Source organism: Hyperolius riggenbachi, chromosome 9 (genome assembly GCF_040937935.1).
Source record: "Hyperolius riggenbachi isolate aHypRig1 chromosome 9, aHypRig1.pri, whole genome shotgun sequence".
Taxonomy (NCBI): Eukaryota; Metazoa; Chordata; class Amphibia; order Anura; family Hyperoliidae; genus Hyperolius; species Hyperolius riggenbachi.
Genome location: NC_090654.1, coordinates 216,898,650 through 216,910,038, shown reverse-complemented (window position 1 = coordinate 216,910,038; position 11,389 = coordinate 216,898,650). Strand labels below are relative to the sequence as shown.

Here is an 11,389-nt window from a genome sequence, read left to right as displayed (position 1 = left end):
CAGCTGGTTTTGGAGACACACACATTTGCCCTATAATGTTGCACTGCCCTGCCAGCAAACCACATTGGAAGCTGCATAAAGCACTGCATCATTCCTTGTTTGGAGTGCAGCATTCTCCATACATAGTGATCTATTGCTTGCTGTTGCACTGCAGTAAAGGTGTAGTCCGTACAGAGAATGGGGCAACGCGTTCGCAGAAAGGTGCAGTCCGTCCGCAGCATTCTGCACTCCGTACAGAGAATGGTGCAGTCCTTTAGTTCAAGGCAGGGCAGCACAAAATTTAGGGCAAATGCTCATGTCCCCGAAATCAGCTGATAATCGGCTGTTTCAGAAACTGAAAGTTCTTTTGCGAATGTGCATGAGTAACATGGAGCCAGCGTGTTGTCACAATATGTTATCAAAAGAACAGGGCAACAGTGCCGATCATTTTCTTTTGTTTCCATAGATGATCCTGCCGGATCGATCGAGGCACACAGCAACTGTAAGGTGGTTGAGCCCACCAGTTGTTCTACTCACTGTGACGCAGTATGGTTATGTTATGACATTTAGGAGAAGCCAACTATCTAGGGCATTCCAACACACCAGCAGTCTAAGTCGGCACATAGCTTCTGCAGCCCCCACCTCATCCACTGCAACTTAGGGTGCATACACACATGCTATTTTGATTGGCAGATCACTGTCCAATTTTACTACCTCCACGTAGTAGGAAGGTAAACAGATTGTGGATTGCATGAACAGATTGTGCAGGTAAGCTCGTGTACTACATGGAAGTAGTAAAATTGTGCAATGATTGGCCAATCAAAATTGCATGTGTTTGTACCAGGCTTTAGCATGGACATTAACTGCTTTTGAGCTCACCTCCACCTATCATTTGCCCAGTCTGGATGAAGAAAGAAGAGCCTGTGGTGACCAGTCCCAGCCCAGTGGTGGCCTTCGACAGCTTGACCATGACGCCTGGTGAGGGATCGCTTGGTAAGTATGGTGCACTGCTTTCTGCCCACTGCCACTTGGCGATCATTGTTACTGGCAGAACAAATCCTCTGTACTCACTTTATTCATATTGTAAATAATGCTGCAAATGCTCTGGCCTCCATATTTGCCGCATTGATGGATTGTGACCTAAAGCACAGATACTTCCCTAGTCTATGGATCCTGCAGAGGTTTCCCATGTCCTCCTCCAGACCTCCCCCGTTGCACAGCACCCTCTTGAAGTCCAGGTCTGCGCTCCCCTCTGAGCAGTAGCAACTTGTTTAAGGGACCCAGCAGAAAACCTCATAGGGAAATTCTGCTAACGTGATTGGGTGGTCTCTTGAACTGCTAGGTTTCAGATGTAGTGTAAAACACACACACACTTTCACTCGCACACTTTCACTCGCACACTTTCACTCGCACACTTTCACTCGCACACTTTCACTCGCACACTTTCACTCGCACACTTTCACACACACACACACACACACACACACACACACACACACACACACACACACACACACACACACACACACACACACACACACACACACACACACACTATTTTACCAATCTCACGCACACACACACACACATACACACACACACTATTTTACCAATTTCACACACACTTTCACCAATCTCACACACACACTTTCACCAATCTCACACACACACTTTCACCAATCACACACACACACACACACACACACACACACACACACACACACACACACACACACACACACACACACACACACACACACACACACACACACACACACACACACACACACACTATTTTACCAATCTCACACACACACACACACACACACACACACACTATTTTACCAATCTCACACACACACACACACACACACACACACACACACACACACACACACACACACACACACACACACACACACTTTCACCAATCACACACACACACACACACACACACACACACACACACACACACACACACACACACACACACACACACACACACACACACACTATTTTACCAACCTCACACACACACACACACACACACACACACACACACACACACTATTTTACCAACCTCACACACACACACACACACACACACACACACACACACACACTATTTCACCAATCACACACACACACACACACACACACACACACACACACACACACACACACACACACACACACACACACACACACACACACACTATTTCACCAAACACACACACACACACAAACACCCACACACACACACACACACACACACACACACACTGATTTCAGAGGCAGAGGGGAAGAGGAGAAGGGACTGAATTTACACACAGGCAAGCTGATAGCATCTCCAGCCCTCAGCCTGTGACAATGTGAGAAACAGAACATGGCTGCCCTCATTTGTATCACAGCAATAAATAATCATAAACTTTCAAAGCGGTTTACAGTTAGATTTGCTGTGTAAACTATCTAAACTTTAGATAAGATATATAGACAAGTTATTTTTTATAGTTACTTTTTCATCTCGGATCCACTTTAATGACAAAACTGCTTGATATCCCCTATTAAAACCCCAATTAAAACCATAAAGACAGGAGGGGAGCACTCCATCATACTTTTCTACTTATCACCATCAGGTCATGCTCAATAGTGGTCACTCAGCCTATGCAAACCACATTGGCCACCGATATGGTTGATAGTACGTGAACCTACCACCTCACTTGGTTAAAGACGATCAATTGGGATTTATTTAGTATTTTTAAAAGTGTACAGAAAAAGGGTAGTCATAGGTAAGCCAGACATCAAAGTTTATCACACCGAGTTTAGGCCCAGATTTACTTCAGAGAAGCCTTATAGGCACAGATGTCCTGGCACTTTAGACTTCTCCCTCATGAACCTCAACCCTCACCGAACCACACCACAAGTGTGCTGGCTGGCCCACCTGTCACTTCTCCCTTACTTCCCTTGCCCATCATACTTAGCTACAGGTGCCCCTTTGTATTGGGTAGCCATAAGTACCCTCAGTATTAAGTAGCTAGAGATGCCCCCCAAGCATTAGGTAGCTAAAGGAACCTCAGAATTAAGTAGATAGAGGTGCCCTGACTAAACGGAGCTCGTCAGTGGAATGCAGAGAATAGGGTGAGTAATCTCTCATTTATACTCTCATCAGGACTCTGCATAGGGAAGGAGGGAGGCACTCATGGAGGGGAGTGTGCCACCTTTCCATCATTAGACACCTGTAGGCACGTGCCTCCAGTGTCTTATGGTAAATCTGGCTCTGACCAAGACAACACAAAACAAGGCATCTTGCAGACCTCGGTACTTAATCACCTTACAACTGAGGGGTTTTACCCCTTGAGCACCAGAGCAATTTTCACCTTTCAGCGCTCCGTCCATTCATTCGTCTATAACTTTATAATTACTTTTCACAATGAAATGAACTATATCTTGTTCTTTTCGCCACCAATTTAGCTTTCTTTAGGTGGGACATTATGCCAAGAATTATTTTATTCTAAATGTGTTTTAATAGGAAAATAGGAAAAATGTATTATTTTTCAGTTTTCGGCCATCATAATTTTAAATAATGCATGCTACTGTAATTAACCACTTAAGGACTGCAGTCATAAAACCCCTTGAGGACCAGACCCTTTTTTTCCATTCAGACCACTGCAGCTTTAACGGTTTATGGTTCGGTAATACAACCTACCATCTAAATGAATTTTACCTCCTTTTCATGTCCCTAATACAGCTTTCCTTTGGTGCTATTTGATTGCTGCTGTGATTTTTAGTTTTTATTATATTCATCAAAAAAAACATGAATTTTGTCAAAAAAATGATTTTTTTTTAACGTTCTGTGCTGACATTTTTCAAATAAAGTAAAATTTCTATATACATTTTTGTCCAAATATATTGTGCTACATGTCTTTGATAATAAAACAAAAACATTCAGTGTATATTTATTGGTTTGGGTAAAAGTTATAGCGCTCACAGACTATGGTGCCAAAAGTGAACTTTCCATTTTGAAGCATCTCTGACTTTTCTGAGCACCTGTCATGTTTCATGAGACGCTAAAACGCACGCACGCACGCACGCACACACACACACACACACACACACACACACACACACACACACACACACACACACACACACACCCCCCCCCCCAAGAGTTTGGACACACCTTCTCATTCAAAGAGTTTTCTTTATTTTCATGACTATGAACATTGTAGATTCACACTGAAGGCATCCAAAATATGAAATAACACATGTGGAACTAAAGTACATAACCAAAAAGTGTGAAACAACTGAAAATATGTCATATTCTAGGTTCTTCAAAGTAGCCACCTTTTGCTTTGATTACTGCTTTGCACACTCTTGGCATTCTCTTTATGAGCTTCAAGAGGTAGTCACCTGAAATGGTTTTCACTTCACAGGTGTGCCCTGTCAGGTTTAAAAAAGTGGGATTTCTTGCCTTATAAATGGGGTTGGTACCATCAGTTGCATTGTGGAGAAGTCAGGTGGATACACAGCTGATAGTCCTACTGAATAGACTGTTAGAATTCATATTATAGCGCGAAAAAAAGCAGCTAAGTAAAGAAAAACGAGTGGCCATCATTACTTTAAAACTTTAAAAGTGTCTCCAAGTGCAGTCTCAAAAACCATCAATTGCTACAATGAAACTGGCTCACATGCGGACCACCCCAGGAAAGGAAGACCAAGAGTCACCTCTGCTGCGGAGGATAAATTAATCCGAGTCACCAGCCTCAGAAATTGCAGGTTAACAGCAGCTCAGATTAGAGACCAGGTTAATGCCACACAGAGTTCTAGCAGCAGACACATGTCTAGAACAACTGTTAAGCGGAGACTGTGAATCAGGCCTTCATGATAGAATATCTGCTAGGAAAGCACTGCTAAGGACAGGCAACAAGCAGAAGATACTTGTTTGGGCTAAAGAACACAAGGAATGGACATTAGACCAGTGGAAATTTGTGCTTTGGTCTGATGAGTCCAAATTTGAGATTTTTGGTTCCAACCACCATGCCTTTGTGCGATGCAGAAAAGGTGAATGGATGGTCTCTACATGCCTGGTTCCCACCGTGAAGCATGGAGGAGGCGTGATGGTATGGGGGTGCTTTGCTAGTGACACTGTTGGGGATTTATTCAAAATTGAAGGCATGCTGAACCAGCATGGCTACCACAGCATCTTGCAGCGGCATACTATTCCATCCGGTTTGCGTTTAGTTGGACCATCATTTATTTTTCCACAGGACAATGACCCCAAACACACCTCCAGGCTGTGTAAGGGCTATTTGACCAGGAAGGAGAGTGATGGGGTGCTGCGCCAGAGGACCTGGCCTCCACAGTCACCAGACCTGAACCCATTTGAGATGGTTTGGGGTGAGCTGGACCGCAGAGTGAAGTTAAAGGGCCAACAAGTGCTAAGCATGTCTAGGAACTCCTTCAAGACTGTTGAAAGATCATTTCAGGTGACTACCTCTTAAAGAGACACTGAAGCGAATTTTTTTTTATGATATTATGATTTGTATGTGTAGTACAGCTAATAAATAAAACATTAAGATCAGATACATCAGTCTAATTGTTTCCAGTACAGGAAGAGTTGAGAAACCCCAGTTGTTATCTCTATGCAAACAAGCCATTAAGCTCTCCGACTAAGTTAGTCGTGGAGAGGGCTGTTATCTGACTTTTATTATCTCAACTGTAAGTGCACTGTTTACTTTTTCTCTTCTAGAGGAGAGGTCATTACTTCACAGACTGCTGTGAAAGACTCATTTTGAATGCTGAGTGTTGTGTAATCTGCACATATTATAGAATGATGCAATGTTAGAAAAAACACTATATACCTAAAAATAAAAGTATGAGAATATTTTCTTTGCTGCTAATCTTCTAGTAATTATTCATAGTACACAACCAATTCACTATATCATATTTTTTTTTCCGCTTCAGTGTCTCTTTAAAGCTCATCAAGAGAATGTCAAGAGTGTGCAGAACAGTAATCAAAGCAAAAGGTGGCTACTTTGAAGAACCTAGAATATTATATGTTCAGTTGTTTCACACTTAATGGTTATGTACTGTACTTCCACATGTGTTAATTCATAGTTTGGATGCCTTCAGTGTGAATCTACAATGTTCATAGTCATGAAAATAAAGAAAACTCTTTGAATGAGAAGGTGTGTCCAAACTTTTGGTCTGTACTGTGTTGTATGTATGTATGTATTTATGTATGTGTATAAAATATATATTAAGAGAACACAGAGGCATGTCCTGTGCACAATGACATGTCTCTCTGCCTTGCTATTGCTGCCTCTAGTCCCCCACCCCCCTCCTGGTCTGCTGTGCCCCCCTGGAAGAAGCGCCAGGCTAGCGACATACTCCTGTGCTCTCTGTGCAGCCTCACAGGGGCTCCATGTCATGTGGGGCCCATTCAGCTCCATCAGTCAAGCCCAGATCATCCTCTAGGTTTGTGTATGTCGGCAGATTGTGTGCTTCTCTGAGGACAGTGAATGACATGACTATGCACTCTGTAATGTGCTGCAGAAGATGTCAGTGCTATATAAATACATAATTCTAGTATGAAAGGACATTAGACCTTGAGTATGGTAGTGGTTAGAGTGTAAGCTCCTCTGAGGACAGTCAGTGACAGGACTATGTACTCTGTAAAACGCAGAAGTCAGTGCTATTTAAATACATAATAATAATATTAATAATAATATTGTAGGATATTAGACTACTCTGTAAAAGGACTGTGGAAGATAACAGTGCTAAATAATAACAATAAAAGTTTTTTTTGCCCATTTATATTTTTACAAATTTTGATCTATGACACTGCTGCAATGGAGCAGTGATAATTGCTTGTGGCCTAGTCAAGTACAAGATATAATGAAGAGGTGTAAAATATGTGCGACATTAATACAGTGCTTAGTGATTGTAACTTGGGTTCACATACTTTTATGTTATTGATATTATCTAAATCGACAAATGATCTGTTATGACCATGCCCACTCACATAGGGCCCCCTACATTTAGGCTCGGTTCACATTAGCGTTTTGGGCCAGACCGGATCCGGTGAGCGGATCTGGTGTCCGCATCACCGGTTCCAGATGGCCCAGTCCGTGGCCGCTCACATTAGTGAAAACGGATCTGATCAATGATTCATTGGATCCGTTTTCACTCAGAAAATACATACCTAGGTTCAGGAGCAGCCGGCAGTAGAGGGTTCCTCTTCTTACGCTGTGATTACACAGCGCGTCATGTGACTAGTCACATGAGTCGTCATGTAGTCACATGACCCAGAAGAAGACAGAAGCCTCTACCGCCGGCTGCTGCGCACGATTAGGTATGTATTTTTCCTCCCTAGCCCACCCGCCTGGCTGCTGCACCCTTTCGTCGCTCAGGATCGCGTCACCCATGCCCCCATCCCCCTTGGAACGGTCGGTTTCTTCACTAGTGTGAGGAAATGTTCCGTTTCCCATTCCCCGCAATGCTGCAGTATTTTTTTCCGGATCCGTTCCGCTAGGCAGAACGGTTCGTAAAATTGGCGCCTGCGGCATTTTTGGGATCCGGGGATCCCAAAAAGATTCACATTGGATCCGTTTGCGTCCGGTCCGTTTGTACAGTATACGTTCCAGATCCGATCTGGAAAAAACGCTAATGTGATCCGGTCCTTATTCTTCACAGGGGCCCTCTGTTGGCTTTGTCCATCATTGACTAAACATGACATTCCTACAGTGTGATCTGAAGAAAAAAAGAGTAAGGCTACTGCGGATGGATGGGGAGAGAGAGGTGCTTATTAACAGCCTGTAAGGGACCAATCGGCTTTTGAAATCACTAGTGTAATTTAAACTATATGGTAGAGATCTCACTCTTGCGATTGGCAAAGATTTGCTGTAAATGCAAACGCGTTACATGCAGCATTTTTTTTTTTTATTTTAGAGCTATAATAATTGCAATGTATTTAAAACGTGAATCGCAATTGCAAAAATGTACAGTAAAAAATATACGATAATCGCAAAAAAAGCCAGTGTTTTGCAATCCCTAGTGTGAACAGGGCTTAAGGGAGAGTGTAAGGCTACTGAGGATTCTGGGGGGTAGATAGGGAGAAAGGGGGTCAGGGCAGTTTCTAGGCTTCAAGCCAGAAGGAGGAAGTGCGCGGTAGTGAGTTTTGCATTGCGTCCAATAGGAGGCGTGCAAGACGTCTGGAACGCAGGAAAGCCAACGGACTTATGGGTAACTATCCCCCTCTCTCTCAGCTGCACAGCTGAGGCAATTAAGTCTTATTTAAATCACGAATTAGAGTCCTTAGAGACTCGTGAGTCCATGCCTGGTGAGAGGTATATGGAGGCTGCCATATTTATCTCCTTATAAGCAATACACATTGCCTGGCTATCCTGCTGATCCTCTGCCTCTAATGCATTTAGCCATAAACCCTGAACAAGCATGCAGCAGATCAGGTGTTTCTGACATTATTGTCAGATCTGACAAGATTAGCTGCATGCTTGTTTCTGGTGTGATTCAGACACTACTGCAGCCATATAGATTAGCAGGGCTGCCAGGCAACTGGTATCGTTCAAAAGGAAATAAATATGGCAGCCTACACTTACCTCTCACTACAGTTGTCCTTTAAGTTACCTGGGGCTTGTACCAGTTTCCTGCAGCCGCCCTGTGCCCATGCTGGGACAGGCCGAAGCTCCGGTCCCCCGCAGCGCCCTCCTTTCTTTCTAATGCGCTGCCCTTGTCCGCGTGCCTCCTAATCGCGCTCTTATGGACAAGAGCGCTCTGCACATGTGCAATACAAACACTATGTAATGCAGAATGCTTTCGGCGTGGGGAGCTTTGTCTCGGACATGCCATGGACACGAATGTGCAGTGGCCCATCGACTCGGCAGTCGGCTGGCCAGAAGAGGATCACTGCGGGTGTCTCTGGACTCTGGAGGGACACTTAGTGACAGTGCGGGCACAGGGAGGCTGCAGGGGCTGTTAGAAGCCCCAGGTAAGTTAACCACTTCCCGACCGCCGTATAGACAATTGGCGGCCGGGAAGTGGACCCCGCAAGGACCGCCGTATTGACAAATGGCGGCGGTCCTTTTACGGGCATGGGCGGCGCGATTGCGTCATTCGTGACGTGACTGGCCGTCGGGGACTGGCTCCGACCCCCTCGCGCTTTAACCCGCCAGCTGTTCGGAAGCGGTGGCGGGTTACTAGCACCCGGATGGCTGCATACAAAGTGTATAATACACTTTGTAATGTATACAAAGTGTATTATACAGGCTGCCTCCTGCCCTGGTGGTCCCAGTGTCCGAGGGACCACCAGGGCAGGCTGCAGCCACCCTAGTCTGCACCCAAGCACACTGATTTCCCCCCCCCCCCTGCCCCCTGATTGCCCACAGCACCCCTCAAACCCCCCCCCCCCTGCCCACCCCCCATACTTTTTATTGCACCCAATCACCCCCCTAATCACCCATCAATCACTCCCTGTCACTATCTGTAAATGCTATTTTTTTTATCCCCCCCCTGCTCCCTCCTGATCACCCCCCCACCCCTCAGATTCTTCCCAGACCCCCCCCCCCCCCCCCGTGTACTGTATGCATCTATCCCCCTGATCACCCGTCAATCACCCCCTGTCACTGCCACCCATCAATCAGCCCCTAACCTGCCCCTTGCGGGCAATCTGATCACCCACCTACACCAATAGATTGCCCGCAGATCCGACGTCTGATCACCTCCCAAGTGCAGTGTTTACATCTGTTCTCTACCCTAAACACCCACTAATTACCCATCAATCACCCATCAATCACCCCCTATCTCCACCTGTCACTGTTACCCATCAGATCAGACCCTAATCTGCCCCTTGCGGGCACCCAATCACCCGCCTACACGCTCAGAGTGCCCTCAGACCCTCCCCCCCCCCTTATCAATTCGCCAGTGCAATATTTACATCTGTTCTTCCCTGTAATAACCCACTGATCACCTGTCAATCACCCATGAATCACCCCCTGTCACTGCCACCCATCAATCACCCCCTGTCACTGCCACCCATCAATCACCCCCTGTCACTGCCACCCATGAATCAGCCCCTAACCTGCCCCTTGCGGGCAATCTGATCACCCACCCACACCAATAGATCGCCCGCAGATCCGACGTCAGTTCACCTCCCAAGTGCATGGTTTACATCTGTTCTCTACCCTAAACACCAGTAATTACCCATCAATCACCCCCTGTCACTGCTACCTATCAGATTAGACCCCTATCTGCCCCTAGGGCACTCAATCACCTGCCCATACCCTCAGAACGCCGTCAGACCCCAGCCCTGATCACCTCGCCAGTGCATTGCTTGCGTCTATTCCCCCCCCCCCCCTAATCACACCTTGAGACACCCATCAATCACCTCCTGTCACCCCCTAGCACACCTACCCATCAGATCAGGCCCTAATTTGCCCCGTGTGGGCTCCTGATCACTCGGCCAAACCCTCAGATCCCCCTCAGACCCCCTTCCGATCTCCTCCCCAGTGCATTGATTGCATCTATTTTCCCCTCTAACCACCCCCTGAGACACCCATCGATCACCTCCTGTCACCCCCCTAGCACTCCTATCCATCAGATCAGGCCCAATACAACCTGTCATCTAAAAGGCCACCCTGCTTATGACCGGTTCCACAAAATTCGCCCCCTCATAGACCACCTGTCATCACAATTTGCAGATGCTTATACCACTGAACAGTCATTTTGAGACATTTGGTTTCCAGACTACTCACGGTTTTGGGCCCGTAAAATGCCAGGGCGGTATAGGAACCCCACAAGTGACCCCATTTTAGAAAAAAGACACCCAAGGTATTCTGTTAGGTGTATGACGAGTTCATAGAAGATTTTATTTTTTGTCAAAAGTTAGCGGAAATTGATTTTTATTGTTTTTTTTTCACAAAGTGTCATTTTTCACCTTGAGACACCCATCAATCACCACCTGTCACCCCCTAGCACACCTACCCATCAGATCAGGCCCTAATTTGCCCCGTGTGGGCTCCTGATCACTCGGCCAAACCCTCAGATCCCCCTCAGACCCCCTTCCGATCACCTCCCCAGTGCATTGATTGCATCTATTTTCCCCTCTAACCACCCCCTGAGACACCGATCAATCACCTCCTGTCACCCCCCCTAGCACTCCTATCCATCAGATCAGGCCCAATACAACCTGTCATCTAAAAGGCCACCCTGCTTATTACCAGTTCCACAAAATTCGCCACCTCATAGACCACCTGTCATCAAAATTTGCAGATGCCCCTGAACAGTCATTTTGAGACATTTGGTTTCCAGACTACTCACGGTTTTGGGCCCGTAAAATGCCAAGGCAGTATAGGAACCCCACAAGTGACCCCATTTTAGAAAAAAGACACCACAA

At 45.9% G+C, this 11,389-nt stretch overlaps 1 long non-coding RNA gene across 1 annotated transcript; it reads left to right on the top strand.

Annotated features, from left to right (window-relative positions):
* Nucleotides 1-883: 883 nt before the first annotated feature.
* On the top strand, nucleotides 884-6,166 carry LOC137531879 (uncharacterized). Its single transcript, XR_011023795.1, has 2 exons — nucleotides 884-972; nucleotides 5,944-6,166. It is a non-coding gene; the product is annotated as an uncharacterized lncRNA (long non-coding RNA).
* Nucleotides 6,167-11,389: the final 5,223 nt, after the last annotated feature.